Source organism: Echinococcus granulosus (genome assembly GCF_000524195.1).
Source record: "Echinococcus granulosus chromosome Unknown EG_S00049, whole genome shotgun sequence".
In the NCBI taxonomy this organism is placed as follows: domain Eukaryota; kingdom Metazoa; phylum Platyhelminthes; class Cestoda; order Cyclophyllidea; family Taeniidae; genus Echinococcus; species Echinococcus granulosus.
Window position 1 is genome coordinate 13,402 of NW_020170429.1, and position 9,711 is coordinate 23,112.

Consider the following 9,711-nt stretch of genomic DNA (forward strand, 5'->3'; position numbering starts at 1 on the left):
CAGTAATCCTCACTCTTTCCTATGCCATTTTCTTAATTTGAACCCCGATTTCGTGACTTATGGTTTGAATATGATAGGCGTGGTTCAGGCTTATCTGCCTTACGAACAGGGTTAACCTCTGCTGCAGAGCTGCAGAAGCCAGGCCTTGGTTGCTTGGACACAGCAGTCGGTGGTGGTGCCGCATACGGCAGCAGAGGCAGGCTGTGCTGTCAGAAGTGCTTTGAATCAATTGGCTGGTCCGGGTTATAAATAAACCCACTTCGGTACTCGCAAGCCTCAAAGTGTCCTTGGAAATGGTTCAGGTTCTCTGTGAGTCCACTTGCTGTGCAACGTTATTTGTGTGCACGGTATGTCATCAAGTGCACGCCGTTTTCCATGTTCACTTCATCTGTCTCCACACAGTAGCAAGTCGGAAGCTCGTTTGTCATTTCGACCGCAGTCTGCGGCTACGCGGTCGAATGGAATGGGTGAGGTGATTAGAGTCACCTTGGAAGTAGACGACTAGGCACAAGCACCCAGCCTACATCCTGTCATCGGATGCGAACTAAACGAAGAGATAAGACTTGGCCTCGTGTGAAGGCGGAATTCAAGGCGATGTTTTGTCTTGTTTAAATCAACCAGTGGCGTTCGCGTAGCTCCACTTAGTTTTGCTGCTTCGAGTGCTGAATGTGGTGTGTTGGCCACATCCACTGCAAGAGACTGGTTCGTTTCAATTGTCAGGTTGGTAGAACGGAACTTCTCAGTTGATGTCTCGTTTAATCACTGCCCTTCATTCCACCTAACCAACGTTTATACTATAGGAAGTTAGTTCCCTCTGCACAGTGGAGGTCGTCAACGAAGACATCACGAGGTTTCAGTTAAAACGTCTCAGCAGTGGAGATAGCAGAGTATTATACCAGGACATAAAAGAACGAAAGCAACGACACGGAAGGAGCATAAGTGCTGCCTGAAATCTTTCAAACTCCGCACAACCCAACAGGCTCCATATTCAACTCGGGATTTTAACCCGGATCTTCAGAATTGCAGCATAAACAGGTGGTCTTGCTTCAAATGAAACGGGAAGATGTGAGTTCCATATGGCAGCGTAAATCCAGAAACAAATTACGTTTATTCGAAAAGGACTTATAGGAGAATAATTGCATACAGAGAGGGGTGCAGAGCAAATTTAAAGAGGAGGGAGGGGTCGTTAGGGGATCTGCTAGGGGGCGATGAAGCAGGGGCGGTTGGAGCTGTCACTGCAACCAAGGAGGCAAACATAAGTGGTGTTTCTCAAATGACTATCCTGCGATAATGGTGCTGCTGTAGCGTAACCTTAAACTGACACAGTTGGGGATGTGAGTTTACTGTTGCATGACCCAGAAATGCAGTATGGTCATCGCCTCACTCCTCCTATCTTGGGTGGAGGAGGTCATTTAGGCGTACCAATGCATTTGCCCTGTTTGACCCACGAATTGCTAAGAGGTATCAGTGAGAAGTAGGTCAATCCCATTCCAAATAACTGCTTGTGTTCTAACGCATTTCATTACGTCTGATCAAATGGGAGAGCGCTTAACATAGAAGTTGTGCAAGCCTTACATAAATTTACCTGCAAATTGTCCATTTGAGGCTTAAGAGGCCTTTGAAATGGTTCATTTTGAGGAGTGAAGACCGATTTGAATCAGGAGTTTTTAGAGTTAAATTGTTAACTTAAATCTTATCGACACATTTGGGAGTGTGATGAACTAGATCGTGAGTGTAGAACAGGAGCGTGTGATGAGACACTACGGGAGGATCGAATCATTCACCACTTGTTGGGCAGCGTTCAAGTAAAAGTGGTTCCGTAAAATGGGTGCACCCATGCCCTATACAGCGTATCATTCCAAGGAATGTGGAATGGCAAAAAGGTGACTGTGGTGTCGCAGGTGATAAGAACGAAAGGTTAGAGGGCTGTGCTCATACGAGGGACTTTGACTGCAGTCAATGAAATGAAGCAATCCACTTTTCCATCTTTGATGACTTGTTGGCTCATTTCGAGTGTTTGAGTTTATCCACAACCGATGAATGGATTTGTTTCCGTAACACCTGCAACAACCGCTTTGTAATAAAATCTGTGCTGCTGGACGCGATTTATTGATACATTTCTACCATAGTTCATGATATTTGTGTAATTCCATAATGATACTGTCCACTTCTCTGAACTATGCTGGACCGGTGTTTCATTGGCACATCAGGACTCCAGAATGGCCCTGGGTGTCGCATGCAGAAGTAACTCAGTGCGATGATATGACTCGAAGGTCTCACTTCACCACTGGACTCTTGTTTGCGTCGTATTAATGTGCAAGAAAGCCAAACGTGGGCAATTATGCCATAATTTTTGCTCTTACTCTATACCACCTTCATGCATATTAGAAGTCAGTACTGCGCACATTGGCCTTGGATGGCGCACCACTGAATGCTTTTGTAGGGTCTGCCAAGAGGGCATACAAGAGGATGTAGAATGATTAAGGGGGTACCCGCACAAGCAGAGCCATGGGGATATGTGTATTGTTGAACCAGCTGCGAAAGCTGTTATGTCATTTGTCAAACACAAAGTCGTAATCTGGCTAGTGAGTTTGCCCAACTAGTGCAAACAGAAAACGCATTGTCAACGAATGGTCCTTTTATAGTTTATCATCCACTGTTCAACTTTCCTCCAAGCTATGCCCATAATGTTTGAATGAAGCCAAGACGCATCAAGTGCTCGACCACAATGTAGCACTTTATTCCTGGTTATGCGTAATTTTTCCTTTAGACATTTTTAGGATTCTAATAATATTCTGAAGACGAAGGGAGATACAATATTGGGACAGAATCTGTAGATATTCGACATGTATAGGGCTTGGGGCTAGTGGCATGGACCAGAGGCCAGCTCATTCGGCGAAGGCACAATAGCGGAGCACCCAAGTGGCTTTGCAACAAAAGTGATATCTAAGTAAACAACCAACTTACTGCATAGCCCCTCTCCTGTTTCAAGCATCGCCCTCGGTACTCACCTTCCTCAACCTTTCACGTTAGCAATTACAACGCAGTCGGTGGTGTACAAAAGCACCCACGAGTCACTCATTCTAGTCGCCAAATTTTCATGCAACTTGCAAAGTACGCGATCGCAACGTAGCCACTCCCTCTTGGCAATTCTACTGGATGTGGATTGCAGTGGCGAACTGGGGATTGTGCTGGCCATCATGCGTGCCCAACTCTGGTAGTAGAATCACTGGCCTTAAAGCAGAGTCATCTAACAAAAGGCGGACTGCTTCATTGTTCTGTGAGAATGGGGTTATGTCTCTCTCCCTCCCTGCCAATGGTGCTTTCACTTCAGCATTGCCCAGTCATATCTATCTATCTGGCTTCCATCCAGGTAGTAGTGAAATGGAGGTGTCACATGATCACGTTAATAGCCTCATTCCAGCACGGTAGACAGTTCTGGAATGAACTTTTGCAGATGGTTCGTGTCTGGGTGTGGCTTAAGTAGGTGAAGGCTCTCCTGCAGACGACAGGAATGTGGTAGTAGCCGAAGGTGGACGTCATTTTTAGACCTTCCGCTAAGGATCATCACACATTTCCCCATCCACAGTATGCAAACTTTTCCTTTTCTCTAAGACCAGCCACTCATCAGTGGTAATCAGTGTAGTTATTCTCTAAGTTTGGGGTTCCGTGTTTCGATGCCACGAAGATGGCGCTCCGAGACCTCCCTGGAGAAGAAAGATGGGATGGTACCCCAGCGGAACATACAATGTCGACGAATTGTAAGGCAGGGGCCGGACAGCCAGACGGTGGTGCAATAGCGCGGAATGCATATTGAATGTTTGCTGACAGCCTTATACAGACTGCGTTGGTTAAACTGTTTATTTAGAAACGTAGGCAAATGTTTAGTGTGTATCTTCCCAGAGCAAATTTGCAGTCATTCTGCTTTGATGCCTCTCGAGTGATATAGTTTGAAGGACTGCGCACAACTGTCATGCTTGCCCACTTCCTCGGTCTGTCTAAAAGCCTTTTGTAGTTATCAGTCAGCCCAGTCAAAGTGATTGTTAAAGCTTGCCTCAAATGAATTCTCCTTATGGCATTCTCTTGTTTGCCATGCACTTGTACTTCCAGAGCCCTCATGACAGCAATGAACCGCTTTCAAACATGCCTTAAAAAGATGATCACTCGGACTTATTCAGGTAGAATTAATAAGCATCACCCCAATTCTGCTCCTCGATCAAACATAAACTGATTAAAAAGAGTAAACGAAACTGACATTGGGTGTGGCATGGTGAGCTTCTGCAGCTTTATTTGTAGGTCACTATCCACTTCATGGCATCAGGCAATTATTAATTGGTTCCAGTTGGCAATCGTGTTCCATGTTTTACACGGGAAATGTGATCAATTCTCAGTAATCCGTAGTGGAAGATTTTCACGGTTTCGTAACCTTGACGCTGCCAAAATATGAAAGGAAACCTAATTTCCTTATGATAATTTGCCTCTACTGCACTAAGCAGAATTAATGGCCAACAGTAAGCAGTAGCACTTGTACTACTTCTCCATGTCCAAAAGATAAAACTCTTGGGTACAAAGCTTGGGTGTGCAATTGCTTTTTCAAAAGCTTTTGTTGCCATGGCAGTGACACTCAATAGCATATTAAACAAGCAAAAAACAATTTATGAGTTATTACTATGCACCACAGCTTTTGAGGTCTTTCAACGTATTTCACCGTGTTCGTGAACAGTAACAATGGACAAGGCTGCATTTTTCCCCTTCTCTTTCGTCTTCGCGTAAACCTTGGCTCCTGGCCACAAAGGCACCTGAAATATCACCCTCATACAATGGCGACAAAGCATGCATATCAGAGTGATCAAACAGTCAAAGGCAGACACTGACAACACTACCCACACAAAGAGGTAGCAGCAGACAACATAATTGCGGTATTTGCGGTGTAACAAGGCAGAAAATTGAAGTAACATCACAAGGAAAACGTTCTTTGTCACAGAAGAATTGACGCAAAGGGAACATCTTGAGGGTGTAAAACGTGACCACTCAGAGGCAGCCAAAAGAGCAACGCCCATGTCTGCCTCACCGATTTCGGCAGCAAGCATAAGTGGTGTGCAGCCCTCCATGTCCTGTTGCTCGATGTGCCACGCCTCCTTTGGAGACAAAATATTGAAGTAGAGATACATGGGTTCTACGTATCACTGGAACAGTGGGTGGGTTGATGGAAGTATCGGTTCGGTTGATGCCAGCCCCATTCGTGCGGAACAGCTGTGTCAGGCGTTGTGTCAGGCATTGTGCTCTAGACTACGACACTTGTGAATGGAGTGGGTGGCGTCTATGCATTTGGGAGACGAAAGTGAATGAAATGCCTCCTGATGCCTCATGTATAGCATGTATGAGTAACGGCTTTTGTTGGCTGGCAGAAGAGTTGTGAGACTGCTAATGTGGATGGAATTGGTGAAGTGCAGAGAGGAGTGAGAAGATGCTCAAAGTGAAATAGACGACTGCAGCGTGAGGAGAGGAAAAAGGCAGTAGATAATCGCTTAGTAAGTAACTGAGCAGATGTTAACTTTGATTCACTAAATCTAATAATGCTGTGACTGACACCTTTGCAAATAGTGTGCCTGAGGTAGCTTTTATGCAACCCCAATAACAGCAGTGCTGTTGTTCGCCTAGATGGGGAAATTCAATGCAAGCTCCTGGTGAAGTTGCAATGTCGGAGGTACTGCTAGTGACATTATAGAGCACGTACTGATGTGTGGGAACACTTAATGAATTTGATGTAGAGCGCAAGAAAGGGCTAGGAGACGGGGGATGTAGGTTGCCTGATGGGAGAGACGGAAGAGTAAAGAGATTGTACATCAAATTGTGCTGCTGTCTTTATTCGTAGAGTCTGGGGAACTCATGCAAGAGAAGTCCTCACATCGTATCCTTCATTATGCGAGGTGGAGACGACTGGGTGATTCAGGTAGTTAGGATATGAGGAGTCGCATTCCGACGGGTGCTTCCAATTATGCAGAAATTTGCTGCGCTGTCTGTGTGACAGACATGATTAGAAGTGTCGGTAATGACAGTGAAATGCTCGCAAAGCCGACAACACGCAATCATGTTGGAAATGATGATGGAATCGGTTCCAACATGACGCAATGTGACCAAGATTGATGACGAGGGATTGCGTAATTCGGTGGGGCTTGCTGGGTTTCCTCCAATATCAATGTTGACACCCAGTGTTTTAGCCAGGTTGAGTCCTCCTGATGCAGCATAAGAATCTAAAACCACTACCTCCTGCCAGTCCGTATCGCATTTTCAATGCTGATGCTTAAGATAGTGGACGGTGAACCAGGAGCCGGAGTTCTTATTGAATGCAAGTTTTGCATCCTATGGCACAGAGGCAGCTGAATGATAACGCCTCAGTCGGAGATTCATGAATTTACTGAAGCAGGGGATGAGGTTAATGGCTCGAATGAGCTGTCGGATGTGGGGTCATATTTTAAGGCAATGAAAAGTATTGAGCAAAGCACCGAGGGTCCTCTCTTACAGGGCTACACACTCGCTACAGTATTCCCTATTCAAAGTGACTAATTGTGGTCATTTGTGTTGGCCATCATCAAGGGAGTATTGACATTGCCAAAGTTAGCCACAGGACATGACGTGAAATGGAAGTTTGTGGAGGTGCTGCTTGGGACGAAACTGATGTTTATTTCACCTTACCTTTACGAAGGTTCATGAAATATCCTTTCGGCATTTCAAAGGCACGGCAAATGCTGAAACACACTTACATGCGATTTCAATTTAGCACCCTCCACAGCCTCGATGGAGTCGAAAATAATGCCATTATATTGCGAATTTGGTTATGACAACGTATGCAATTGGGAAAGGAGGGGAAAGTAGTCCTGCGCAAATGAGAATGTAGGAATGAGATTCTCTTCCTGGTCATCTGTGATCAAAGTGAATGGTGTGGCAATTTCCCACAAAGGTAGGGGACAACAAACCTTCGCGGTGATTGAAGTGAGGTCATGGAAAGCAGTAAAAACAAAGTAATGTGTTGGGAGAGTGTAGGTGAACAAGTTGAGAGCTGTTGTAATTTACATTGAAGTTTATCAAATCCACTTGAAAGTGAGGAGTTTTAATCTCAACACTTCAAATTTACCCCTGACTCTGTAGATTGTTTTGGCAGTACTGAAATAAAGTCGGATGGTAAGCGCAAGGCTAAAGCGTTTAAAGGGACGTTGAGGGCGCAAGCTATGAAGTGTCTGCAATCGTCCAATAAATTTTGGGGAATGAATTATTTTTCGAAAACTCATCGACTTCAAATGTCATGAAATCATTGAAAATATGTATAATGTGAAGGCGGCAGCAGACAGATCACCCCGGAAATCCATAGTTCTAGAGTGTTGACAACACCGAATAAAATGAACAGTTCCAGAGCAGCTTCCGCATTAGTAATAGCAAGCGCAAGGATTAATTGAAATCGGATTTGTGAAAAGCGTGTTTGACAAAACCTGGTCCCTACAGTTGAAGGGAATGAAATGCATGGATAATTCAATTTTTCAATTAGTCTCAAGTGGATGAGCTACATACTGTCACGTAAATGCACTCCTTTTGTGCCATGATGATGATGACAGCAAACACATCTGAATTGACGCACCTGCTAACCGAATTACGTAACCAATGGAGACGCTACTGTGTATTCATTGGTTTCACCGTCTGCATTGCCTGCCACACATAGCCTGGGTCTACACCCGGGGTAGTGCGACGCCTCAGCAGGAGGAAGAGGAGCTAGAAACGCTCACCACGTTATATGAACTAGAAAACTTTCATTTCATCAGGGATCGTAAAACCTACCTCGTGAGCGGATGATACAGAGCGCATCCCAAACTACCTCATGACTTTGCCTCCCTCCACATCCGAATTCGCTGTCCCCTCACAGACCAGAAAACTCAATTCCTCTACTCAGCCACAATTTCTACGACTAAACAGCGTCTTCTGCAGTGTCTACTCAGTCGAACACCTTCCACTGATAATGGTTAGCTTCACTCTTCCTCCAGCCCACTCAAACATCGCCATCCCTGATTCCTCGCTTGAATGCTCTTGGATCATGCCTGACTGTCTCCAATCCATCGTCGATTAGTTGAACAGATACTTAAGTGTGAGAGAGGATGGAGAGCCATGTTTGTGGGAGTGCTTCGAGATCCTGGAATCCAACCTCATTTCTACGCTTCTGGGTATGGCAAAAGATGGGAGTGAAGTCTATGTCTACGATGTAGAAGCAACTGTTCCATCACCCTGTGTGATGTTGAACATGAGAATGCGGAGTGATGGAGGCTATTTAAACAGGAAAAAGGTGTGTGCTTGACCTGTTTGGATGGGTCATGCCTGCAATTGACTAACCGTATACGGACACTTGACGTGTAGTGATTTTCTGATGGACGTGCTGGCTGTAAATGTTTATGTATTTTAGAGACAAGTCAATGAGAAGGAAAACGGAGTGGGCTTTACTTGCCTCCCTCATTCAACACCACTACTGATCTGCGATGCAGCCACCAAAAAACACTGATCACAAAGGACTTCGCAGTACGTTTGGACAGTGCCGCACGTGACTAACCGAGGGTAGTCCTTGCCCAACTTTTCATCATCCGCACAGATCATGCACTTTACTTTTTCCTCTTTGGGCAGCCTCCGTCTGCCCACATTGTCATACCCAACCAGGTCTGCCAGAACATCCTCCCCCACACGACGTGAGGGAACAGCTGTCTCAATGTCGTAGACTTCAAGTGCATCTTTCAGTAGATGAAGAAGTTTGGCTATGAGGTTTGATTCCAGAAACTTAAGACACAGCTACAAACATAACTCACAAATCCCTCTGGCACCTAGGTGGGTGTTCAACTGATCAACAACCTTCCGAACGTCTCCCCAACCTTGCTGTCTCCCTCTATCTCTGTATTTGCTCTTGTTTTAATCCTTTTTCAATGAATATAAATTGTTTCTAGATTTACGCTGTTATATGTGATTCATATCTTACCCCTTCTTTCGGGTGTTTATTGCCTTAGTCATTTTACTTTTCTGACTAACTGGGTTAAAAACCGGAGGTGGAAATGGAGGCCTGTTGAAATGACAATTATACTCCTCTCACATAGTTGATTTCGTTCTTTTACTGTGCGGTAGAGCTGTCACTGCCATCTCTACCACTGAGCAGACAAACATTTGTCATTTCACTGTGGTAAATAGTGATATCCAAGTCCACATTCCATTGGGTGCGCGATAATCACACCCGTGGTGCGCTAACCCATTAATTACACGGCGTTTGTGTCTTGAGCACCACAGTCCCGCAACACATTGACTTGACTGCTTTGGAGTTTCATCCTCTCTTCTTCAAACACAATTTGGCGTGCGATTTTCGCAGGTACCTTCTATCTGAAATCTCACAATAGCTTCGTCGACGACGATATTTGCTATGCAAAGAGGGCTATCAATTCGGGCGAACGAAGCTGGTCTGGGTGGAATGAAGGGAAGTGAATGAACCAAGTATGGACAGCTAAATTCCGTCCCACTGACCTGACGAATAAAACGATCTAGCTACTTGAAATAAAATTGGCCATTGTGACTCATTGTGCGTATAAAACAGCAAAATTAAGTACAACTATGTAGATTTTGTTACCTAAATGAAATAAGGTAAACATCTCTTTGAAGTGCACTGGCAGACGCAGTCAAATATTAATTGACAAG